This window comes from Heterocephalus glaber, unplaced genomic scaffold (assembly GCF_053883595.1).
Source record: "Heterocephalus glaber isolate CG9 unplaced genomic scaffold, H.glaber_assembly_v1.0 deba00001429, whole genome shotgun sequence".
In the NCBI taxonomy this organism is placed as follows: domain Eukaryota; kingdom Metazoa; phylum Chordata; class Mammalia; order Rodentia; family Bathyergidae; genus Heterocephalus; species Heterocephalus glaber.
Window position 1 is genome coordinate 4,696,489 of NW_028258294.1, and position 27,536 is coordinate 4,724,024.

Below are 27,536 nucleotides of genomic sequence, written 5' to 3' on the forward strand. Positions count from 1 at the left end.
GGTTCTACCTAACCTCTGTTCCAACTGGTTCAGAGTTTCTATTTTAATATTTAGATCTTTAATCCATTTTGATTTTAGTTTAGTGCATGGTGAGAGATATAGGGCTAGTTTTAGTCTTTGACAAGTTGAAACACAATGTTTCCAGCACCATTTATTAAAGAGGCTATCTTTCCTCCAGTGAGGGTATTTGACTCCTTTATCGAAGATGAGATGGCTGAGTGTGTCTAGAGTTGTTTCTGCATCTTCTAATCTGTTCCACTGGTCCTCAGGTCTGTTTCTTTGCCAGTACCATGCTGTTTTTATCACAGTAGCTTTGTAGTATAGTTTCAAGTTGGGGATTGTGATACTACCTACCATGTCTCTGTTACCTAGAATTGCCTTTGCTATTCTGGGTCTCTTCTTGTTCCAAATTAATTTTTGGATTGTTTGCTGAAGGTCCATGAATTATGTTGCTGGGATTTCAACTGGGATTGCATTGAATCTATATAGCAGTTTCCGAAGTATGGCCATTTTCACTATGTTGATCCTTCCTACCCAGGAGAAGGGGATGTCTTTCCATTTTCTGATATCATCTTCATCTCCCTTTTCAGAGTGCTATAGTTTTCAGGGAAAAGGTCTTTGATTTCTTTTGTTAGGTTGATTCTTAGGTATTTCAGTTTTTGGGATGCTGTTGTGAATGGAATTGTTTGCCCTATTCCTGTCTCAGTGAGTCTGTCATTTGTGTAGAGGAAAGCTATTGATTTTTTTGTGTGTGTTGACCTTGTATCCAGCTGCTCTACTGAATTTGTTTGTTAAGTCTAGAAGACTTTTGGTGGAGTTCTTGTGGTCTTCTATATAGAGTATCCCGTCATCTGCAAATAATGAAAATTTGGCTTCATTTTCTATCTTTACTTCTTTTATTTCTTTCTCTTGTCTAATTGCCATGGCTAATGTTTCCAAAACTATATTGAACAAGAGTGGTGACAGTGGACATCCTTGTCTTGTTCCTGATTTCAGTCTGAAAAATTTCAGTTTTTGACCATTTAGCATGATATTGGCTGTTGGTTTTTCATAGATGGCTTTTATCAGATTGAGTTAGAGACTGTCTATTCCCATTTTTATATGGTTTTTATCATAAATGAGTGTTGGACTTTGTCAAGTGCTTTTTCTGCATCTATGGAGATAACCATATTTTTTTCCTTGGCTCTATTGATATAGTGTATTACATTGATTGATTTGCATATGTAGAACCATCCCTGCATCCCTGGAATGAATCCCACTTGGTCAGGCTGTATGATCTTCTTGATGATCTTCTGCATTCTGTTTGCCATTATCCTATTAAGGATTTTTGCATCTATGTTCATTAATGAGATTGACCTGTAGTTCTCTTTTTCAGTTGGGTCCTTCTCTGCTTTTGGGATCAAGGTGATGCTTGCTTCCAGGAATGAACTTGGGAGTATTGCTTCCCTTTCAATTTCATTGAAGAGTTTCAACAGTAGTGGCAGTAGTTCCTCTCTAAATGTCTTGTAGAATTCAGCAGTGAAGCCATCAGGGCTTGAGCTTTTCTTACTTGGTAAGTTTTTAATTATGTTTTCAATTTCATTTTTTGATATTGGGTTGTTTAGAATTTTTAGGTCTTCTTCATTCCACTTTGTTAATTCATATGTATCTAGGAATCTGTCCATTTCTTCTGTGTTGTCCATCTTATTGATGTATTGCTTCTTGAAGTAGGTATTCATGATCCTCTGGATTTCTCCTGGGTCTGTTGTAATTTCACCCTTTTCATTCTTAATTGCATGCTTTTGGGCCTTTTCTTTCCTTTTTCTGACAAGGTTGGCTAAGGATTTGTCAATTTTGTTGATTCTTTTGAAGAACCAACTCTTGGCTTCATTAATTTTTTTGTATCTTTCTCTTAGTCTCCATTGTATTGATTTCTCCTCTGATCTTTATAATTTCCTCCCTTGTATGAGCTTTGGGGTTGTCCTGCTCTTCTTTTTCTTGAAGCTTGAGGTTCAGCATCAGGTTGTTTAATTGGGCTCATTCCGTTTTCCTAATATGTGTATTCACTGCTATGAATTTCCCTTATAGGACTGCTTTCATTGTGTCCCACAGATTCTGATATGTTGTATTGTAACTGTCATTTAATTGAAAGAACTGTCTGATTTCTTCTTTAATTCCTTCTGTGACTCATTGGTTATTTAGAAGTGTGTTTTTCAATTTCCATGTGTTTACGAAATTTTTGTGGTTGCTTTTGCTATGTATCTCCAATTTCATTGCACTATGGTCTGATAATATACAGGGGATAATTTCAATTCCTTTGCACTTACCTAAATATGTTCTATGAGTGAATATGTGGTCTATTTTGGAGAAAAACCTGTTGCTGCTGAAACTAATGTGTATTCTGATTTTGGGGGTTGGAACATTCTGTAAACATGTGTAAAGTTCATTTGTTCAAGAGTTCAATTGAGTTCTAGTATTTCATTACTTATTTTTAGTCTAGTTGATCTATCTATTTGTGACAGTGGGGTGTTGAGGTCCCCCACTACAATTGTATTAGTGCATATATGACTTTTCATGTCTGTTAGTCTTTGTTTTATATAGTTGGGTCCAGTAGTGTTTGGTGCATAGATATTTATGATTGTCATCTCTTCCTGTTGGATTGTTCCCTTTGCAAGGATGTAGTGTCCTTCTTCGTCTCTCTTAATTAGTGTTGGTTTGAAATCTACTTGACCTGCAAGGAGGATAGCTACTCCTGCTTTTTTTCAGGTTCTCGTCACATGGAGTATTGTTTTTCACCCTTTAACTTCCGGTCTATGAGTTTCCTTTTGAATTAAGTGTGTTTCTTGAATGCAGCATATTGTTAGATTTTGCTTCTTGACCCATTCTGCCAGTGTATTTCTTTTTATTGGTGAGTTGAGACCATTAACATTGATGGTTATAACTGATATGTATTGACCTATCATTGTCATGACTTTTACTTTTTTGTTGGATTTTCCCCCTTTATATTTAATTTCTTATCGTGCCTGATGGGTTCATTCTGCTGTGCTTCCTGGGGTTGTGCTCCTCGTTGTCTGTTCCTAGGATATTGTCTAAAATTTTTTGGAGTGCTGGTTTGGTATTCATGAAGTTCCTAAGGTGCTCTTTGTCATGAAAGTATCTTATTTCTCCATCCATTTTGAAAGATAGTTTTGCAGGGTACATCAATCTGGGTTGGAGGCTGTTTTCCTTTAGGGCTTGGAATATGTCACTCCAAGCTCTTCTCACCTTGATGGTTTGCATTGAGAAGTCTGCTGTGATTCTGATGGGCTTTCCTTTGTATGTGATTTGTTTCTTTTCTTTCAGTGCTTGTAGAACTTTGTTCTTCTGTTGAGTTTCTGGAATCTTAACTATTACTTGCCTATATTTAGATTTTTTTTTTGATCAAAGCTATTTGGAGTCATACATGCCTCACTTATGTGTATGTCAAGTTCTTTCCCCTGCTTGGGAAATTTTCTGCCCTCACTTCTGCGAACAGTTTTTTTTATGTTATCTGCACTCTCTCCTGTTTCTTTGTTGACTCCAATCAGTCTTATGTTGTTCTTCTTTGTATCATCTGGCAGCTGCTGGATTGATTTCTTGTGGTTCCTTACAATTATGAAGCAATTTTTCTTTTCCTGGTCACTAATTGCAATCTTATCTTCTATATCTGAAATTCTGTCTTCACATTGGCTCATTCTGCTGTGTAGACTTTCAGTGGAGTTTTTCATCTCTTGGAAATCTGTTTGCATCTGTTTTATAGATTCCATTTGTTTCTTATGTTGGGATTCCATCATGTTCCTGAGCTTCTCTCTAGATTTATTAATCATGTCTTGCACTATGAGCACAATCTCTGCTGTTATCTGCAAAATTATTTCTGATTTCATTTTTTCCAGATTTTCTTTTGTTGCAAGTTCAGGGAGTCCAGGTAGTTGAGTATCAGAGTGTTCCATGTCGTTTCCCTTTGGGGTTGCTTTAAATCATCTGGAAGTTTGCTTTTGAGACTTGTTTACATGTCTTCTCATTTCGATGCAGGGGGGTTTTTGTTGGCACCCACTTGGGTCACCTCCTCTGAGCTTGGAGCAGTAGAACGGCAGCCCAGAACCCCCTTCCTCTGTTCTGGGAGTGGTGGAACAGTGGCCCAGAAGCCCTTTGCTCTGAGCTGGGAGTGGTGGAACTGTGGCCTGGAAGCCCCTACCTCTGGGCTGGGTGTGGTGGAACCTACACTTTTGATCTCTCACACTAGAGAAACAATGGGGTATTTTCACATATATGTATGATTTATTTCACTTAAATGTATGGTCTCAAAGTGCATCCATTTACCTAGAAATGTGTTAAGTTTATCCTTCTTTATGGTTCGGTAGTACTCCATTGTAAAAAAACAAACAAACACCACATCTTCTTTATTCGTTCACCCTTTAACGGGCATTTGTGCAGTGTTTCCATGATTTAGCTGTTACAAACTGTGCTGCTATAAACATGGGTGTGCATATATTGCTGTAGTATGATGTTCTTAATTCTTTCAGGAAGATACCAAGAAGGAGAATAGCTGGGTCAAATGGAACCTCTAGTTTTAGTTTTCTGAGTAATTGCCACACTGATTTCCACAGTGGTTGCATCAGTCTACACTGCCACCTACAGTGGAGAAGTGTACCTTTTTTTTTCTGCACAGTACTGGGAATCAAACTCTTTTCCTTGTGCTTGCCAGGCAGGTATGGCACCACTGAGTCCTAAGCCCCAGAAATGTTCCTTTGTAAGAGACAACACACAGAGTGGGAAAAAGTTTTTGCCAGCTGTTCCTCAGATAAAACACTAATATCTAAAGGGTATAAAGAACTTATAAAAATCAGACTCCCCAAATTTAATGACCCAATCCAAAAATGAGCATCTGAAATGAATAAACACTTCTTAGATGAAGAATTAGAAATGGCAAATAAGTGTATGAAAAACAAATGTTCAATATCACTGGCCTTTTGAGAGATGCAAATTAAAACAATGCTAAGATTTCATCTCACTCCAGCAAGAATGACTATTATCAAGAAATCAACCAATAACAAATGCTGCTGGGGCTGTGGGGACAAAGAAACCAGGCAGGTCTTTACCATAAGTTAGGAAACCCTGGCTTAGAGAGGTTAAGTAACTTGTCTTGGCACAAAGCTTGTAAAGCTTTGAAACAGGTTTTACTCAGGTCTGTTTTGTCCAAGAGCTCATGGCCTTTGCAGTAACACAATTATTGGCAGGATGAGGCTGGTTCCCAGTTTTGCAAGGCACACCACACAGTTTCTCCATAGAGCTAAAGGGGCTGAAGGCAGTAGGGTGGAGAAAGATATCAGGCATGCTCAGGAGGTAGAGAAATGAGTCATAGCTATCAGACACTGTTATGGGCTGAAGTGTTTCCCCACCCTCATTCACATGTCAAAGTCCAATCCCTAGTATCTCAAAATGTGACCTCCTTGAATCTGGGTCTTCTCAGAGCTAATCAGGTTAAAATCATCATAATTCACATGACTCCTAATCCAGTATGCCTGGTATCTTTACAAACAGGGGGACTCTTGGAGTGAGATACATATAGAAGAGAGATGATATGAAAAGACACAACGAGATGACTGTGCAGGTGTGTCCAATGTGGAGTCATGGGTTGCCTGTGCTATATTGAGTGAAGAGGAATGATCTTGGGCCTTATGTAAACATATAATATAGTTAACATTGATAAGTAATAAATCTTCCTTTATTTAAAAAATTTGTTATTTTAACACAGGGGTGTCCAAACCATGGACTACAAGTTGGACACACCTGAGAGGGACTTAGAAAAGATCCTTTCCTTATAATCTCCAGAAAGAACCAACCCTGCTGGCAATTTGACTTTGGAATTCCAGCCACCAGAACTATGAGACAATGAAATTCAGTTGTTCAACCCACCTGGTTTGTGGTACTTTGTTATACTATCTGTAGCAAACTCATAGAGACATCCTGGGCAGATGGATCCAGAGTGTGACATTAGAAAAGATTCCAGGGATAGCTATTTACACCCAGAGGGAGAAGATCTGCTCCCTGCCCATACTGCTGATATACCATTAACATTTTCTTACCAGACTGTCAGGGCAGAAGGAATGGGGATGATTTTGTAAGCTTGTCAAATTTTTAATCTGGTTACATTCCCAGTGCTCTGCCTCCAGATGAATTTCTGGCTACAAGTCATTCTTTTGGGCCTAATCTTCATAGCCTTGTTGGTAAGAGATTGTCAATAGACACAAGCCCATTAGCCTTAAATGTATTTTAAGCCTTGCTTTGGGTGGTGGATACTTTTGAATAAATAGTTCCATTTTAGCCATAGGCTCTCATCCACTTCTTTCAGCAGCAAGAAGACATTATGTACTCTCTACCACAAAATCCTCTGAGTTCTGATGGAAGAAAAGCCTTTGAGAAGGAGCAGGCCACCCATGGAAGCAGCCATCTATCATCTATGCTCTATGGAGAAACAGCTCTGCTGGCCATGGGAAGCCATGGAGACAGAAAATCAAAGCTGATTCAGATGCTCTACACCACAGAGGAATGTTTTCATAAATGGTGGATGTCACTTCAGCTGGGGCTCCCTCTCATTACAGGTAGAGGCTCTCTGAGCCTTTTCTGGAGGCTTCCTGGGGACTTCCTCTGTCCCCTTATAAAACAACCAGCTTACATTTGGTGCAGAAGGATTTCTCTGGGGGAATATATTACCTTTATTTCCCCCAGTCATGCAGGTGGGCATTGTCAGATGGTCTGCAAAGGTAGTAAAGGTTGATCACTGATATTTGCATCATGGACCAGTTGTTCTATAGACCAGCAGCATGAGAATCGCCTTGTAGTTTAAACAGGAAACATGCCTAGCCTCCCACTCCTGAGTTACTGATTCAAAAGAATGGTGTAGGTCTAGGACTTTGTTTTAAAAAATATTCCTAGGTGATTATAACATGCAGCCAGATTTTATATTGCTCTTATGTTTCTAACTCTCTCTATCTCTACCTATGTATCTTTATATTCATTTAACACTTTCCCTGTTTCAGAAACTAGGCAAAGTCCTAGTTTCTGAAACAGCGTATAGGATAAAAGGCAAACTTTTTGTCCCAAGGTGGTCTAGTTTAAAGAGAAAGTCAGATTGGCAACATGTTTAGCATAGTTGTCATAATTGCTTAGGTAGAATTAGGCCCAGGAGGGCTGAGGGCATTGGACATGCTTTTGGGGATGGGTAAGGTATTAGATTTCAGTTTGGGTGATTTTGCCGCCAAGAAATGTTTGTTAATGTCATCAGTACTTTTGGTTGTCACAAGCTGGGAGGGGTTACTGTTAGAATCTACTGCATAGACAAAGACCAGAGAACATTGCTACTAAAAACCCTACACTGTACAGGAAAGAACCCTACAACAATGAATTTTATGACCAAAACATCAATAATATTGAGCTTCAGAAACTCTGAATTGGGAAAGGATTCTAGGGGTTAAAACTAACCAGGCATACGGAGTGGGGAGTTGATGATGGGAAGGTTACTCCAAGACAGAAGAAACAGCACTTCTAAAGGCCTAGAGACCCCAGGCTGGCACATCTGGGGAGCTGCGTGTGCAGCTGGCACAGGTGGTAGAGGAAGAAGCAGAGGTTTATTGAGTTGTGGGGGTTTCTAGAATTGAAAAGTGGATTTCTTCCTCAAGGATAAGGAAAGCCACTGAAGCTAAGTGGTTAATTGCAAAGGAAATTTTCATTTTAGAAATATCAGTCTGATTGAAGGTTGAGGGATACAATTAGGAGGAGGGTCAGGGTGTGGGAGTACTTGGGTCTTTGGACAGTGACAAAGACAAACCTTTCCAAAGCCAGCACCTAACTTGAACATATTCTCACAGTAATGGCAGAGAAATATTGGAGGGAGCAGAAATATGTGAATTTCTGTATTTCCCAAGTTTCTGTATTTTTTTTTTTACTGCCTCATGGGAAAAATCAAGCAACACTACTGAGGCCAGAGTGAGAGTGAGAGGGAACTAAAGCTTACTAAGGGTAAATGCACAGATACAGTGAGGCTACTAATCAGGGCCATTAAATCACACTCCTTAGCAAGTAGTGACAGAGCCAGGATTTGAGCTGAACCTTTCAGATGCCAAAGTGTATGGTTTTTGTTTTCTATAGGTACTCTTGGTTCGGTAATAAAAACAAGATAAGACAATGTACATTGTCTTATGCACAAGTACATTGTCTTATGTCTTAATAATTAGGATTTTGCATAAATAAAAACACCATCTTCATCAAGGCTTACAAGAACTCTGCAATGATGGCAGAACTAAGAGTCTTGTTCAAAGAAAACAGGTAAAGAAATATTTAAAAACATAAGAGGATAGCTTTCTTAGTGAGCAAAGAGTGTTTAGGCATCAATAAGAGAAGAATGACTCAACCTAAAAGTGGATAAAAAGCCATAAACAGGCAATCTTTTGAGAGAAACATGTAAATGAACAACAACAACAACAACAACAACAAAAAGATGCATAACAATATCCCAAATGAAAGAAATGCAAGCTGTAAACAATCATGAAGACTTTTATGTTCCATAGTAACCAGTATTGCTTAGGGATGGGAGTAGGGGCTAGAAATAAGAAGCCCTCTGTGCCATTGGAAGGAAAATAAATTAGTGTTATATCTATAGAGTAATTTTAACAATAATGATAAAATATACATATGAAATTTGACTTAGGAATTTTATTTTTAGGAACATGTCCTAAAGATAGATATAGATGAATTTGCAAATATACACACAGGGATGTTCATTGTAACATTGTTCATAAGTGTCAAATAATGAAAATACTCTAAGTCAATATTAGTAAAAAGATTATACAATTTTCTTTCAACTTTGTCCAACCTAGTGTGAAGGGGCAAAGGAAAATGAAGTGGATCTCTATGTCTGGACATGGAAAGATATCTAAGATGTTGTGAGAAGAAAAAAACCAATTCTGTGAATATGATATACAATTTTCATTTGTATACAGTAAGTATATTGTAGCAATGCTTGTGTCAATATGGAAAATTCCTCAAAGGACCCTTAAGAAAAACAGTTAAAGGTGGCTAATTCTGAGAATTAATCAAAAGGATAGTAGCAGAAAAGGATAGTTCTACTTTTAACTTCATTCTCTTCTTCACTGTTTGAAATATTTCCTCATGAACATGTACTATTTTTATCTAAGAAAGTAGAATAAAACAGTACAGAAAATGAATTGGAAAGAGGTTATTGTTGGCATATTTTACCTTTGCTCAATTAGCAATTTTTACTGTTCACCTCTCTATCTATTAAGACCTTACTCTTGCTCAGCATTAATACTTAAAAATCCTGGAAACATTTCCAAGGAAACCTGTCTATAACCAAATGTTACTGTCATGAGCTTCTATAGGCACAGATAGTTTCTTGTTTCTTAGCAACTTACTCAAATTTTTCTCATTTTAATTGCAATAGTACATTTCCTTAAATGCCTATTTATAGAAGGGATATGAAAGGTCATTTAACTTTGTTCATAAAATTCACCCCCCAAAAAAGCCTTTGGTGAGTATGAAGGGAACACACTGCCCCTCCATTCACAAGGGCACCTGCTTTGCCATGGGCATAATTCAATCACACTTTCTACCCACCTTCAATGTAGCCAATGTGGGGCTCTACCTTTGCCTGTCTCAGGTAAGTGTGTATGGGTAGATGGCTTTGGGTTCCTGACTTGTCTACCTCTCAGGTTTTTGATCAAGACTGGATGTATTCCAGTAGGGACAGCATATTTGTTATGCTGGCACTGTTCTCCCCCCACCCCTTGGTAATCTGTACTTGAGGCCGACAGCACTGGCCCAGCTCCCACAAGTGTTGGTGAGGTCCCATGATTCCATTTACTACTCTGCTGTGTGTAGCCCAGTGCTGTGCTGGAGCTGCCTAATAGGATGAAAATTGCCTGCCCTGAATGAAGAGATGTGAAATATAAAAGTTTTAAATTTGACACTATAATGTAATTCCTAAAATGATCCACTGAGAAGGGCAAAGGTGTTGTTCCTAAAATAAAAGCGAATTCTGAATACAATCATGAAGAAACATTTGGTAAACATGAGCCGAGAGGCATTTTACCAAATAACTTCAGAGCTATTAAGGTCACAAAGGACAATAAAGAATGAAGAACTGAGCATAAAAATTGATGAAAGCATCATGTCCTATGCCCACAACTTCTCTCTTTTCATGAAAATATTCCTGGTGGCATTTCTGTTTTATCAGGCATTGGAGTCCTCTAAGCATTTATTCATTGGATTATTCTCTGTGAGACTGTGAGATATGGCTTTACACCATGCAGAGGACAGAAAGGATGGGGGGGCATCCTGCGGAATGGCCTGTCACCCTAGGAAGGCTATAAGGGCACCTTGGGGGTCTCTGGGAAGACAGAGGGTCCTATAAGGATTTGGCAGTGTGGGAGAGGGGTTCAAGGGCCTTGGAGTGAACAGAAAGGAGACTGTGACTAACATTCATTACTGAATCCTAAGTCCCAGCTCCCAAGTGAGCAGGTTCAGCTAGTGTTTATTGGATGTCTTTTAAGAACCAGCTACTGTGCTAGGTTCTAGAGCTACAGCTGTGAACAGGACTAACAAGACACTTCAAGTTTATTAGACAGGTCATCACACAGACAAAGAAGTAAATCAATCTTAGGGAGAATGCTGGGACTATGGGCACACATATCAGGAGATCCCATCCTAGTTTACAAGAGTTAGGAAAGACTTTCTGAAGTGAGTGACAATGTCTAAGCTGAGATTTAAAGGTTAGATATGTATTCAACAAGTAATAGGACTTTGGGGGAGGCTTCTCCATCTACAAACAAACAAACAAAAATCCTGAGCTTTGATAATGATCAAGATCCCTACAGCTTTCACCATCTCTGATTTTATTTTATGATCCTTACCTCTCTGGCCCTACACCTTGTCCTGGTAGTGATAGCCCTGGTAAGAACAGAGGTGTGTTTTCACTGCTTTGAGTCTTCCTAGACTGATTTTTCTGGGCAGATGGGGTATCTCTTCCAGGCATCTGTTGATGTGACTATCAGCCTGGGTAAACAGTGAGCTCTCTGTATCCTCAAGAATCCAGGGTTTACTCTCATAGGGTGTCTTGAGGTCTTGAAGGCCCAGTTTCATTAACTGCTTCAAGATAAATGAAGTTCCAGAAGCTGGCAGGTAGATATTAAGAGACCAGGGTCGTCAAGGCACATGATATTACCCAAATCTCCTCTGAGCACTGGATTTCTTCCTTCATGAAAGCACACATCCCATTCTGTTGTCTAGTTGGTTACTTCTTTGTCTCTCCCACTACTACTTGAGCATCTTGATGGCAACATCTGTGTCACATTCTTGCTTTCTCCAGAGCAAGATCAATGCTTGAGGCATAGTACTTTTCCACTGAAAATTTGTCAAATTATCAGTGATCCTTTTGAAACAGCTTTATGATTCAGCGTCAGGGATACAGCAGACAGAGAATCACAGTCCAGTAATCAAAACAGCCTAAGCTATTTAGTTGAATTTTTCAAATGTGATGAACTTAATTACATTGCTTAAAATTGACTTCTGTTTCTAAGCTTTTATGCATTTAAGTTTATCACCATCTGGTTTTCACAGTCACTGGCTTGTGGAAGAGCATGGAAAATCACTTATGGATGGTTACTCTGGACCAGTTCTGGAAATGGCACATATGACTACTTACTAACATTCCTAAAACCAAACCTAGGATGTGTCCTCCCTCCCCTGGTTATAGAGGAGGCTGGGAAATGTAATCTAGCTGTATTCCAGGCAGTAAATCATGGACCATGGGGTTATGAATAGAAATAAAGGCCTGAAGCACAGAGGAGTGTGTGTATAGCAAGGATGGTGAGTGGAACTCAGGACCCACAAGGCCCAGGGAGCACTAAAGGACACAGCTCAGGAGAGCAAGTGCCAGGCACAATCGGATGCGTAGCCTGGGTTCAGAGTACCAAGGACTTGAGAGGCACATAAGCATCTTGGGATTCTCTTTCTCACTCTCAGAATAAAAGAGCTCTTGAAGGATCTTAAGTAGAGAAGCAAGTTGGTCATATCTGCTTCAGAGATATGCTTCAGGAAAGAAGTGGAGGAAGACACAGAGAGTAAAACCTGAAGGGAGGAAAGCTTAGCAGGTTGTTACAATGCTTATCACCCATCCTCTCCCCACTTAAAACAAAGAACTCTAAAGTGAAGCTGGGCACAGTGGCACATGCCTATAATTCCAACACTCTGGGATGCTGTGGCAGGAGGAGTACAAGTTTGAGCCCAGCCTGGGCAACCTAGCAACTTAGTGAGACTTTGTCTCAAAATAAAAAACAAACAAACATGAGCTGAAGATGTAGCTCAATGTGCAGAATTAAATCTTCAATACCACAGAAATAAAATAAAACAAAAACAAGAAGCAAACAAACAAGCAAAAACCCTAAAGTGAAAACAAGGGCCACAGCATGAGCAGTATGAGGAAGAAAAGAAGGAGATTTGATGACATATCTTCCTTTTCAATTGGTGCTGAGTAAGAGGGAGAAACTGAGGAACTCCCAGGGGTATGAATTGCATACTAGCTAAATTGATGGAAGGTTTGTCTCCTAGACTCTCTGAGAGACTCACAGTTCTCAAGTGCATTATGTTCCTTCCATACGAAAATGATCCAGCAACATTCTGATGATGCCTGAAAGTCTCCCTTTCTAAGCACATGTTCCTGTATAAATCGAAAACCCCAATTTGGGGCCATCCAATTCATGGTTATGTCACTTTTAGGATAAGAATATTCTGTGGGCAAAATGGACACACTGGCCTCATCCTTGAAAAATCCAATCAGAACTAGTGGTTGGTGTAAACTGAGGGATGACTGTCCACATTCTTCTGTAATCTTGCTTTGCCATCCAAATTTCTCCCATTTACACGCCTTTTATGAACTGGGCCTGTGACCTAAGGTTTCATCTTTGATGAGATATTTTATCTACTGCTTGTATGTTTAAACTTAACTCATCAAACTCAGAGATTACGTACCACTGTGTAAAAAGCTTCCATTAATCATTTCAGACATCATGTCACAGAAGGCAATGACAAAATCTTTTGGAGACTCTTTGGCTTTTATCTTCTATAGTCATCCTTTTTCTCTTGCCAAATGCACACATTTATCTTCCTGTGGCCAGGCAGGAATGATTCCCTGGTACTCACAAATTCATCACCAGCTAGCTCCTATTCCTTTCAGGAGATTTATTTTCACATCCAATATTTTTGCACTATATCTAAACTAAGAGAACAGCATATTTACTTTACTCATAAAGTCCTTTGAAAAAGTGGTGAGGTGGGGAAGAAATGACAGGAAGTCTTTTGAATTTGTATTACTTGACTTTGATCCTCTGTTGAACTTGGGAAAGACAACATTTCTGGCCAATAACATTTCAGTTTTGAAAATTAGGTTAACTAATAAAGTTTGCTAATTTATAAATTACAGTGGTAATAATGATAATCATCATCATCATCATCCTGCTTATCCGCCCCATGGGGTGTTCAGATCAATTACAGTAACATTTGGGAAGACAGTTCATAAATTATAAAACAATAGATAAATTTTACCTCTCACAATTATTCAATGTCAAAGTATGAATTTTGGTCTTTTTTTTTTCAATGTTTACAGTTTACTTGTGCAGAAAGGCACAAGTGCACTCAGACATGAGGCAGCAGGTGCCTCCAGTGGTGAGGAAGTGGGGGCTTTTAAGCCCTAGCATGGGAAGCAGCTGTCCTTTAAATTCATTGGCTGAATTCAAAGGCTTACCCTCTATTGTGATTGGCTAGTTTAAGTGTGCAAGAAGTGGGGCTGAGCAGTTGCTGGGCAGTGTTGTTAAGGGAAGAAGAATGGGAGAGTAGACAGTGTGGGGAACAGAAGGTCTTTGGCTATTGCTAAGCTATCTTGGTCTGTAGCTATGTTCCCAGAGTTTAGACTGAGCAGGCATTTCCATAATTTCAGTGTGTTCCAGAGGGGCCACCTAAGGTGGACTGGAGTCTAAGATAGAGGCACTCCTGTTTATATCCTTTGATGTAAAAGACAGAGCAGCAGTTTCTCACAAAACTGTCCTTAAGAATTTTCTTTGGAATAATTTTGATGAAGATAATATCCATAGCTGCTTTCTTTTCCCTTTTCTGCATTAGTGACAAGAATAAGCAACAGGGTTCTGTACCAACTGACCATGCAACTACTGGGCTAATTTTGGTGAATTTATTGGGGTTTAAATTTCCCTTCATTTTGGCCAGTGGTCCTTGGTTCACTCTATACTACTTGCGTTTCAGAGTATTTGTCAAAACTTATTTGCTGAAAATTGATTTTTGTCTCTTACCACCTCCATAACTTAGAAAAAAATCGAGAAATTTTAGTACAAATGACTTGCCTTTGTATTTTTCTTGGTGGGGAGTATTGTTCCTAAATTGGTTTATTTATTTATTTTTTTTACACTAAAAGCCTTGAATTTTAGTCTTGAAGGACAAATGTCTATCTTTTTCTATCTTTCTGAATCTTAGGCATTCATTTTCATTGACTTAAGATATGTATTATTGAATGCCTATTCTGATGACAGCATCATGCTAGAAGCAGGGTTGACAGTGGATGTGACAAATTGATGTCAATTTTAACACAAAAAGATTCTAACAGAGGTGAGAAAATGACATTATCATTTCCTTAGAAAATAAACATAGCTTTATGTGAGACATTCTACAAATTTAAAATGATGTATTGCATTGATTCCCAGACTTGGGTCGATATTAGGTTTACCTGGGGAGACTATAGAAAACATAGTTCCTATTATATTAGCATATGTGTGAATAGAATGGGATATCTGCATTTTGCTTTTAGTTTTCTTTCTTTTTTTTTTTTTTTTCAGAACCTTTCTGCAGTTTACACTGCAGTTTTTTTTGCTTCTGGTTTTCTTGTTCTTACAGTCCCTTGGAGAATTCTCAGGAAACCCACCGTGTCAATTTCTTAGTGGAACCACACTCACAGATAATGTAGAAATACAATGAAAAGGATACTCAGTGTGTGCCAGAGTGGATGGGAGGCCTGGGTGCTGGCATCCTGGAACAGATTGACCTTAAGGGAAGAAGACGCGTAAGAAGGATGTGCACTAAAACTCTTTCTACTCCTTGGCCTGGCTGACTCTTAATGTGCCTTCCAGATCCAGGAACAGTGACTTCTCCTTGGGTGACGCGTTTCCAAATCCCTGAGATTTGACAGGCGATATCTCTGTCTCCTATGTCACTACTCACTATGCCAACTTATAATTCATGTTCACTGATTTGCTTCTCTAGAATATACACTTCGTGGGAGAGTTAGGGAGCTGTCTGTCTATGCTTGGAAAAGTGTCTGGCCCAAAGGTGGCATCAAAAAAATACTTTTTGAAAAATGGAAGATGAGAGAATATTGTAGGTAAAGGAAATAACCTAAACTAAGGTTAGAGAGTGAGACTGGTCTTGGTATATTTCAGGGCATGTGAACAGGCTCTTTGAGGATGGTTCAGTTGTAAAGTAGAGAAGAGTGACTGGCTTGAGATCAGGTTGGTCAGGCAGAACATGGTTGTTACAAGGGGTATATGAGGCTTTATATGAGTTGTTCTGACCCAGTACCCTCCACATTCGCATGTATCCTCTGTCAACCTTCACTAGAGCTTCAAGCTTTGCAGAAGACCATGTTTCTCTTGCTTGCCACTGTACATTTAGTACTAACACATTGCTTCAACAGAGCAGACACTCATAAAGATTCAGTGTCTGAAGAGTAAATTCCAAGGACACCATTCCTAGAGTGATCTACTGCTGCAGCAGTAGCCTGGACCTTGGCAAGTGGGAAATAAACGTGGGTGCTCTGAGATGGATCAAGAGAGTGTTAAGTTATGAGCCCTGTGGTTCAGTTACCACTTGTCCCCAAATTTTATCTTTCTTAAAGCTACCCGTTGATTTATGCTTTGGTCAACTGGGAATGTGGAAGGATGGGCATTGTAACATGACAAAGGCTGACAGGAGCCTGCACATGGTCAATGAACATCTCATGGTGGCTCATTATAGTTTCTCAAGTCTCTCTGTAGGCTTTAAAAGAACTGTACAGAAGGAACAATCCTCTGGTTTATGTTGAGTAAGAGCAAATAGATCAGAATTGTATGTATATTCTAATTGGAAATTAAACATGTTAGGTAATTTCAAAACACAGACCACTGTAACATAAATACCAGAGATGTGTTTTTGTCAGATGCATTGGAGGGAGAAGTGCAGCAGACAGGAAGACAGAGACCTGAGGTCTTTCAGGTTTACCCCGACTTCATTTACAAACTCAACAAGTTAGGCCACCGTTCTGAATTTACTCATTGAAAAGTGACAGAGTTCCTGTAGGTTCTGAAAACTCTGAGAGCCAGATAAGATATGTGGAGTTACTGAAGTGTTTTGAGAGCGGAAATGACAAGAGTCTTAAGTTATTGTTGCAGCAGTGTAAGGTGGGTCAAATGGAGTTTCTTTATATGCAGAGATAAATAATCCACTGTAATTAAATAACCTTTTTGAGTAGTTTTTTGGATTTTCCCTGGAATTTTTAATTGTAATTTTCTTTTGACTATATTTTAATGATATTTTTAATTCTTTAAAACTCTTCAGTCTCTTGGTCAAACTCACCAAGTGTTCTATCAATCTGTTTTCTGGTAACTGTCCAGACTCACTTCTCAGTTGTCATCCTGATACTTCTCTCCAGCTCTCTCTTGTTTCCTATATGTTACTTTTTAAAAAATGGATTTATTTTATTGCTTTGATGAAGAATATCATGTGATAGTTCCCACCAAAGGGGTTTAAGAAAGTAATTTTTTGAGATGTTGTATGTATGAAAATGTATTTTTTCCCTAGTAATATGACAGTATGTCTTTTTATGACTCTAGACTAGGAATTTCAGAATTAGAAAGGATTTTGGCTTCCAATGTTGCCATGAGAAACACAATACTGATTCTTAGTCTGTGGTTTGTCACTTGTGTTTTGCTCTTTTGCCTGTGTAAGTTTTGAAATCTCCTTATCTGCAAAGTTCTGAAATTTAATAGTAATATTTTTTTTCCTGTAAGTTTTCCCAAACAATGTAAGAGAACATTCAAAATAAATACTCCAAATTTAATTGGGGAAAAATTTCTAGTATTATATAAAATTATTTTCCATCACCCTCTTTTTCTTCTCCTGGTTCTGGAATACTATCTGTTGAATCTCCTGGGTCGATCCTCTAATTGATATCTTTTTTCTATATATTCCATCACTTGATTTACTTTTCTGATATCATCCTCTATTTCCAATTCCCACCATTCTATTGGTGTTGTACTTCTGCTATCATGCTTTCTATGTTATATTACAAATATTCTTTCATAAAATTGTATCACATTCTTTTTATCTGGATATTTATGGATATCACTTATAGTTTAAAAATTTTTTTATTTTTCTGTTTCTTCTGAGGAGAGTTACTTTAAAAAATGGTTATTTCAGCCTCTGTTTTCATGTTGAAGACTTTACACAAATGTATGATGGTTGTTAGCTGTCCATTTACTGAAACCTGTTGACTGATTTCAGTACCAGGATTGAACCTAGGGCTTTTCCACTGAGCTATACCATTATCCCCTTTTAAATTTTTTATTTTGATACAGGGTCTTACTACATTGCTAAATTGCCCAGGCTAGGGTGGAACTTGCCCTCCTTCTGCCTCAGCCTCCCAGAGTGCTGGGATAACAGGCATGGGCCACCACACCTGGTTTATTTATTGATATCTGAAACAGGTGATTAGAAGTTTTAAGCATCCATGAGACAGGGTTAAGAACTAGTATGTGCATATCATGCTAGATTAATTTAGCAGCCTTTCTGTTGGGAAATTCTCAAATATCCGTACTTCTAGATTTTTTCAGTGGGCTATTTGGTTTCTCTGAGGAACTAGTCTCTTGCCTTGAATAACATACTTGCTCCACAGTATTTCTGGAGCTGGGTTATACTAGTATAGTGAGGAGTCTTTTGTCTCACTGGGATTCTAATAGCTTGCCGAAGAGACTTGATTAACCTGCTTTCTTCTCACTAGACCATCTTAGAAATTGGTATTCCATGCACTAGTCTCTCTCGGATGCACAGCTCAGATGGGCATATCTTTTTGACATCTTTTTCTACAGTACCTTGTATTCAGCTTTCTCATGTCTATTAACATGTTTTTTACTTCCTGTCTTCCAAAAATTTGTTGACATCTGTTTCTCATTCTTATCTCTTTCTCATTCCTTTCCCCTGTAGGTTTATACTTTTTGAATTCCTGTACTATTATTTTAGAAAAGCTTAGAGGAAGAAAAGAGTGACAAATAGATGTTTCAATCCATCATTTAAACTAAAAGTCCAGATGAACATTTCATTAAAGCAATTTAATTCTGTCATGCCAGAGATATTTTCTATTATATGTCACTTTACAATCATACCAAATATGATAGTAAAATAGAATTGTTTCCTCTTTTAACTAAATTTCTCTTTCTCCTCCTCTTCTCCTACCCCCTCCTTCCTTACAGACTTTATATTGAAGGAAAAATAAATTTGAAATAGAGTTCCAGCTGATTTAGTATTAGTCACTGAATTTTGGCTATTCCAAAAGTATTTTCTGATTCTAGGAGTCTATTTCTACTCTGTTTGACTATGAATTGGAAATTTTCTTTTACCTATACCTGCTTCTTTTGAAATGGGCCAGCTTTGCATTGATCTGCATAGTGTCACTTCCTTTTGATTTAATCCTGTGGTCTATTACAAAGGACTTGAAAAGCATGGTGTCCTGTGTAAGTGACTGCATACTAGATGTAAGTTTGGGAATGGAATGAACAAACAGCTCTACATAATAAAAGAGGCAATACGAAGGGAAATTTTAAGAAAAGCTACCACTCTGTACAACAAGTGGAAGTCCAGAGATATTTTTTACATCAAGGTATTTTATTGACTAAAATAAGATGCAAAGTTTGGACATAGCAATGCATGCTCTGCTAATAGAAACAAAGATGTTTGATGTGCTTTTCAAGCCATCAAGGTGGGATTCTAAAGGGCCATGTCATCCGCCTTGGTACCATTATTAGAGGCAAGTGCACTTTGGGGCTGACTTAAGGAGGTCCTGTGATACTTTTCTATGATCTGAACATGTGATTCCCATAGCATCTAGCACACTCTCCATCACAGCATTTGATACCATCTTGTTTTGAAAACTTCCTTCTACCAAAATGACATTCATTGCTTCTCTCCCCTTATAAAATTCATATATGCTCATTGTAACATATTTGAAAAGAAGCACAGTATTACAAAAATAAAATGAAAAGCACTTAGATGAGGCATAATTCTGAAATAACTGATTTTTTCCCTACACATAGGCTTTATTTGGTTTATAAAGTTCATCTTTTTATGGATATACTATTTTTTAATATGCTGTTTAGATAGAAGATTAAACATTTTCTTGTTATGAGATATATTTTAAAACATTTTAAAATATACATTTGCATTATTTGTGTTTACTAGTGACTTCTGGCTTTACCTTTGACACATAAAGAGCTTAGAAATCATTCCTATCATCCTCTCAATGAAAAAAGAACAAACAGAAAAAATAGTTTTGTGTTTAAGCTCATCTGAGAATTAAGGTTGCAAAGCAAACCACTATCTCCAAATGTGGAGAGATAGGGAATATAAATATTCATAACCAAGATCATTTTACATGAGTCAGATACTGTTAGACAAAGTAACTGCTAAGAACAATTAAGTGGCAATTTTAACAAATTGATAGAGGCTGAGTGTAGACTAGCTTGAAAGTTAAAAACTGCTCAGACTCAGTAGCACAGGGGAGCTCCACACTTTCTTTCCTGGGTTACCTCTAAGAACCCCAGATTTTTGGGGGAGAGTGGAGAAAAATCACCTCAAATTACATGAAGGGTGGAAGGGAAAGTAACCATTTTGAAATACACTCAAATGAAAGGCCTATCATCCAAAGAAAACTACTCTATCAAGGCCTTCTCTGATCTGGGGAAATACTACTTAGGTAATTCTACCCTCATGTATCCTTCTTTTCTAGATTGTCCAAGAAATATTTATGAATGGCATAGCTCAAGGAAACAGGGCCACTAAAATCTGATAAGATATTTTGAGATTATAAAATGCTTCAGCTTCCTAATACTTTAATACCAGAACAGCACTTGTGGGGAACAACTGCTGATTGATTCAAAGCCTGAGGACCCTGTAAGGACACAACCCTGCTGTCAGGCACATGTACACAGTGGGATATGCTTATGTAAGAATGACTTAACATAGGCAATCACGCATATACAACATGGTTATGTCAGGACACAATGTTGTAATGTCAGATAATGTCTAATAACAGCTAATATAAGGATTAAGAAATGAAGACACACTGCTCTTGTTACTTTTACTGATCTCGGCTCCATGTGCTTTCTTTACCATGGGGACTCACTCACAAACAAACCTCTTCAGTTGCCCCCCAAGAATACCCATATGCTTCCCCTTGACCCTGACAGCACTCTAATATAATCATATTAGATTAAAACAGATACATCTTCAAGAAACATTCTATTTAAGAAGGAGGTCATAGAAAACCCAGAGACAACATGCTCCTAGACCACAGTGAAATCATATAGAAGTCAATAACAGAAAGATACTTGGTGTATTAATCGCTATACTGTTGGTGGCGCAAAATACCTGACAACTGCAACTTATAGGAGAGGTTCTATTTGGCTTATGATTTTAGAGGTCTCAGTCCATGGCTAGCCAGTTCCAAGTAAGGAACATAACAGCAGAAGGATATGGTAGAATAAAGCTGCTCAATTTATAGTGGCAGAAAAGCAGAGCAGAGGAACAACTGCAAAGAGGAGGGGTCCACGGTCCAGTGATAGGACCCCTTATGACCCACCCAGAGATGCCCAGAAGTACACTTTACTAATCCCTTGGGCAGGATTATTTGATAACCCAATTTCTTGTCACAACTTTTAAATAACACACAAGTCAAGGATATCTCAAGAGAAATTTTCAAAAAATATTTTGAAAATAGAACTTCTCAAAATTTGTGAAATACAGCAAAAGAAGTGCTTAGGGAAAAATTTGTAGCAGTGGATGCAAACATTAGAAAAGAAAGAAAATCAATAGTCTAAGCTTCACCTTAGGAAACTAAACAAAAAGAAATACAAGCCTAAAACAAGTAGAAGAAAAGAAATAATAAAAATCAATGAAATGAAAATAGAAAAGCAATATGAAAAAATCAACAAAAAAAAGCATGTTCTTTGAAAATGTTAATAAAATTGATAAATTTCTTGCCACACTAACCGAGAATAAGAGAGAAGATGCAACTTATTAATATCTGATATAATGATAAATATCACTACTTATTCTGGAGACTTTGTAAAGAATATTATACATAACTACTCTTGTAAATTTGACATTACATGAAAGGAATCTATTTCTTTAAAGAAACTAACAATACTCACACAGGAAGAAATGTGTAATCTAAATAGGCCTATATTTATTAAAGAATTTGAATTTATAATAAACCTCTAAACAAAAAACACCAAGGCCAAATGTTTTCATTAGTTAATTCTACCATATATATACAGAATAAATGATGACAAATTTACTTCAATGTCTTCTGGAAAATAGAAGCAGAAGGAATATTTCTTAACTCACTGTATGAATCTAGCACTGCCATAATTCTAAGATCAGGTGAAGATATTACAAGAAAGGAAAGCTACAGAACATTGTTTCTCACAATCATAGATGCAAAAGTATTCAATAAAATAATAGTAAGTCAAATCCAATAATGTATAAAATAGAATTGCACACCACAACCCAGTGGGGTTTATCTAGGTGTGTGAGGCTGATGAAACATTTGAAAAATAAATCATTATAACCTACCACACCAACATAATAGAGAATAAAAATCATGCCATCTTGATGCAGCAAATGGATTTTACAAAATCCAATACTCATTCTTTTTAAAAAGAAAAAAAACCCCTCAGAAAACTAGAAGTAGAGAGCAACTTCCTCAATGTGATAAAAAAATCTGTAGACTACATTATACTTAATAGTGAGAAACTAGATGCTCTCTTTCTAAGATTAGGAACTCTCTCTGCTCCTATTCAATATTGTACTAGAAGTCCTACTTAATGCTTTAAGACAAGGAAAGGAAAATAAAAGGAATACAGATTGGGAAAGGAAAAGTAGCCATTTTCATTTGCAGGTCATAGAATCATCCATATAGAATGTCCCAAACAACTGACAAAAACTCTTCGAACTAATAATTGATTATAAAAATGACAGGATATGCTATTAATATTCAAAACTCAATTGCTTTCATATATACCAGCCATGAACACTTGAAATAAATAAAATAATTTCACTTACATTACCACCAAATTAATGAAATACTTAGGTATAAATCTAAAAAATATGCACAGGAACTGCATGAAGAAAGGCATAAAACTCTGATAAAAAAATCAAAGCAGATATAAATAGATGGACAGGCATTTCATATTCTTGGATACAGAGATTCAGTAGTGTTAAAATGTCCATTTCTTGTATATTTGATTTATAGATTTAATACAATTCCAATAAAAATCTCAGCAAGTTATTTTGTGAGTGTTTACAAACTTTAACATTGACATGCAAAGGGAAATGAGCCAGAACAGCCAAGAGAGCCCTGAAGAACAAAAGTGTGACACTGGCATGGATGTCTAACCTTTTGGCTTGCCTGAGCCACACTGAATGAAGAGGGATTTTCTTGGGCTGCAAATGAAATATACAATTAACTTATATAAGTAACAAAAAGCTTTTTGTATAATTTTTATTATAACATTGAAAAAAGAGGACAAGTGGTCTGTAGGTTGAACACATTTGTAATAAAGATAGAATGATATTGGCAAATAACAGACAAATAGATCAATAGAACAAAATAGAGATTCCAAAATTAGAAGTACACAAACATAGTCAATTGATCTTTGATAAGGAAGCAAGAGCACTTCAGTGGAGAAAGAATGGTCTTTCCAACAAATGGTCCTTGAACAATTGGGTATCTGAATGCATGCATGCAAAAAAAAGACACAGACTTATACCTTTGATAATAATTAATTCAAAACTTGAGGGGTGCACAGAGAATGCATCCTGGAGCCCTCGGGCATGGTACCGTGGAAGGAGGGCGCGCAGCCAGTGGCTGATCCACTGCAAGGTGCTGCCCACCAACCATCAGGTGACCTGAGACTCCACCTGGTGCAGACCCTCTGCCATGGAGTCCTGCTCTGCCACCTCTGCTCAGCCACCTGCTGGCGCACCCCATCAACCTGAAGGAGATCAGTCCGCCTGGGGCTGCGTTTGTCCCAGTGTCTGTGAAGATGGTGAAATTCGAATAATTGCTCCGGACAAACGTACAAAACAAGAAAGGCATATTTACTTATTTGATCTGACAGTGATTGTATGTAAAAGGAAAGGTGATAACTGTGAAATGAAGGAAATAATAGATCTTCAGCAGTACAATATAGCCAACAATCCTATAACTGAAAAAGAGAATAAAAAAGTAAACCCTTGGACATTAATAAATATAACTTAGGCATAGCACTGAATATCCAGAAAAATTATTCTACTATACCCATCCTTTGGTTTCAAAGATTCCCTCCACCATTGTGGATATCATAATCTGCAGATGCTCAAGTTTGTTAAGTAAAATGGCACAATATTTGCACATAACCTATGCATACCCTCTTGTATATTTTAAACTATGTAAATTGTTGTTATAGTGGATTGTTTAGGAATAATGATAAGAAAAATGTTTGTATGTGTTCAATGCAGGTGCAATTTTCCATTCGTGCTTGGCTAAATCTGGGGCTCTGGAACCCATGAGCACAGAGGCGTGACTGTACAGGACTGTGAGAGGGGGCTTATTGACCCTTACTTTGTTCCTAGAGACTGATTAGGTGCAAGCCTCTGTGAGCTGTAGTTGACAATGCTGAGCAGGTCTGACCATCTCCAATGCTCTAAGGTCACAGTAGTAAAATGCACTTGTTATAGAAAAGAAGTTGACTATAGAAATAAGTTGGATGTTTCAGTTTATATATTAAGAATGTTGTGAGGGGGTTTTCAGATGAGTATAGTAATTTAATGAATTCTGAAATATGATATTTTAAATGAATGATACATATTAACCCAGACAAGAACCCCAAATTTTAAATCAAAAGTGACAATCATTGCCTTTGGACAAAATCAGAGAAAAGATTTAAATAATGATTACAGGTAAGATAGGAAATAAAATTTAATTTCCTCTTTTCCAGATAAACTGCTTCCCCCCTACCTCAACAAATACTACTCAGTTGGGTAAGCAGGAAAATGGCAACATCATACTCCTTACACCCGTCCTTCCTCCCCTTCCCAGCATGTTACCCCTGTCTCTTTATCACCTATTTATTGAAGCCAGCAAATTACTTTTATGCTTACAAAGAAAAACAAACAGAAAATAATACTGGTTGCGTCCATCCCTGGATCTTCAGTGACTCTTCACTATCTTGTGAGCCTGGCAAACTCAGCCATCATGTCTTCTGTCTCCCTTCTCCATCTTATTTTCTCACACTGTCTTTACTATACTCAAGCTTCAAAGCAGTGTACACACTGGGCCGCATTTAGTCGTTGGAATTGCTGTTCTAACTGTTGTTGAAGACACATTGATTTCACCATACTTTCTTTTGTACTAGGCCTCTGCACTGTAAATAACCAGGCTTTCATCTGTTTAAGTAAATTATATTGATCCTTCGAAAAGCTTTCTCCAGACTGAACCACCTTCTCTGTGCAACCTTAGCCTCTAAACCCAACTCTATTGTAGCAAAATAACCATACTATTTTATAAATTTTTGTTTACTTTTTTGCCTTCTTCTACTCAAAGAAACCAGGGAGAACTAATGTGACACCTGGAACATGCAGAAATTTGCCAAATGAATAATTCATGAATACACAGGGACATTTCTGTTTGGACATCTCAAAAATTATACTCTATCTCCTTGTTTTAAAATTTCCATAGCTAATACCAAGTTTGAATGTCACTTCTTATATTATTGAACACTTTAATATAGATATATTTAACTCATAGTTTAAATTTTCTTATGATTAAGCCAAGTCTCTTAAAGAGGTTAATATTAACTATTATTACATACTGCCATCTAAGTAGTATTTTAATAACTGCAAAGGAAGAAACCCCTGTGCATATCAACAGAGGTGAAATCAATTCAACAGTTCTATTTAATTAAGCTTTTTTGTGCTCTAACAGTCAAATCGCTAGAGGAGATGTCATTTCCATTAGCTTGTCAAAAGAGAATGCTGAGCAGTTACTTGAATACCTTTTAAGAGCTTACCATTTCAAGGGTTTTTTTTTAAATGACTCCAAAAGCAATATGGTTCCTTGACACTTTCTCAAAATTTCCTGCATTCTTCATTTCCCTTCCCAAAGCAGTAGTCATGACTGATATGGGATTCTTTCATTCTACTTTTCCTCATGCTCCTGTACCATATTCTCACCTCTTTACCTCCAATTCAAATATTTCCCTCCATTCAAACCTCAGGCCAGAAATTATCTTCCAGAAAAGCTGTCCAAACTTAGCAGATATTATTAATGTCTGAGCTTATCAAAACATTCTTGCTGTGATGTCTTATGCATGACTTTCAGATTAGTTTGATCTAGCTCATGATCTTAGCACATGGACACATCCTCTTAGTTCACATCTCTGAAATATAGAAGAAAAGATCTGGCCTTAGTGCCAGGGAAAACTGTGTAAGGGTTCTGGGTTTGCTGAATAGCATGAAAATTACAGCTTTTTTCAGAGTTTTAGTTTTTGTATCTGTAGAATGAAGACAATACATATTACCTACCTTATATGGGGTAGAAAGAATTCAATGACCTGACATATGTGATAATTCAATTGCTGTTCAAATCACTGTGTACAGCCATGACTGAAAAAGTTACCTGATAGTCAAAGGAGGATGTCTGGTAGAAACAATCAAACCTCCTTGGACAAGATGCTTCTCTCAGTGATTCTCAGCAAGGCTATATAAACTTCTATTTACTTTTCTGCCTTCTTCTCAATGAGAACAGGGGAAAACTGTGTCTGTCTTTTCTAGCAGTAACATGGCACCTGGAATACTCAGCAAGAAAGCATTAAACTGCTAGAGTTTTCAAAACATAAATTATGAATACTGTTGAATTACAATCTCCCAAGGTAAGATTTGTCAAACATAGGCATATATTAGCTTTTCATTCACTGATGATGATAAGTAGCCATTAGTGAGACCCTCCCAACAATTAAAACAAAAGTGCCTCTTCAATTAGATTACCAGAGGTGGAAAGCTTTCACAGGCATAAGTATTCAGCCCACAGTAATGGAGACACAATTGGGGAAAAAATAGCTAGGAAAGGGGCATTTCCCAAATTGCAAGAAGCTGGCAAAGCAGCTCAGCCAGATCTATTCAAAGGAAAATTTGCCTTCCTGGTTGACAGAAATTACCTTAGCTGGGGCACTACCAAACCAAAAAGACAAGTGTATTTCAGGAACACATCCAGGACTGGCTCTATTTCAAACCTGCACCGTCTTGGGTAGGAAGAACCAATATAGTGAAATTGGCTATACTTTAAAAACTGCTATATAGATTCAATGCAATCCCAGTTGAAATTCCAACAGCATACTTCACAGAACTAGAGAAAACAATTCAAAAATTCATTTGGAACCAGAAGAGACCTAGAATAGCTAAAGCAATTCTAGGCAACAAAAACAAGGTAGAGAGTATCACAATCCCCAACTTGAAACTATACTACAAAGCTACTGTGATAAAAACAGCATGGTACTGGAAAAGAAACAAACCTGAGGATCAATGAAACATATTAAAAAATGCAGAAACAACTCCAGACATACTCAGCTATCTTATCTTTGACAAAGGAGCCAAATACACTCACTGGAGAAAAGATAGCTTCTTTAATAAATGGTGCTGAACTGGGTTTCAACTTGCCAAAGATTAAAAGTAGACCCATATCTCTCACCATGCAGTAAACTAAAATCAAAATGGATTAAAGATCTAAATATTAAAACAGAAACACTAAACCAGCTGGAAGAGAGGTTAGATAGAACTCTTGAAGACATTAAAGTAGGAAAAGATTTCACAAACAAAGCCTCAATTGCACGTGAACTAGCACAAAGAATCAACAAGTGGGGTCTCTTCTTATTCAAAATCTTCTGCACAGCAAAATAAACCACCAACAGTGTGAAGAGACAACTCACAATGTGGGAAAAACATTTACCAGCTGTTCCTCTGACAAAGGTCTACTATCTAGAATATATAAAGAACTTAAAAAAATCAGACACACATACCCCTGCCTCAAATTTAAAGATTCAATCCAAAATTGGGTATCTGAAATGAACAAACATTTCTCAGATGAAGAAGTATAAACAGCAAATAAACATATGAAAAAA

At 37.5% G+C, this 27,536-nt stretch overlaps 1 long non-coding RNA gene across 1 annotated transcript in view; it reads left to right on the forward strand.

Annotated features, from left to right (window-relative positions):
- The first annotated feature begins 5,126 nt into the window (after positions 1-5,126).
- Positions 5,127-27,536, forward strand: part of LOC147827852 (uncharacterized) — a 34,051-nt gene continuing 11,641 nt past the window's right edge. The window contains exons 1-2 of the long non-coding RNA XR_015451599.1: positions 5,127-6,599; positions 8,874-8,995. This is a non-coding gene — a long non-coding RNA (uncharacterized LOC147827852). The remainder of the gene's footprint in view (positions 6,600-8,873; positions 8,996-27,536) is intronic.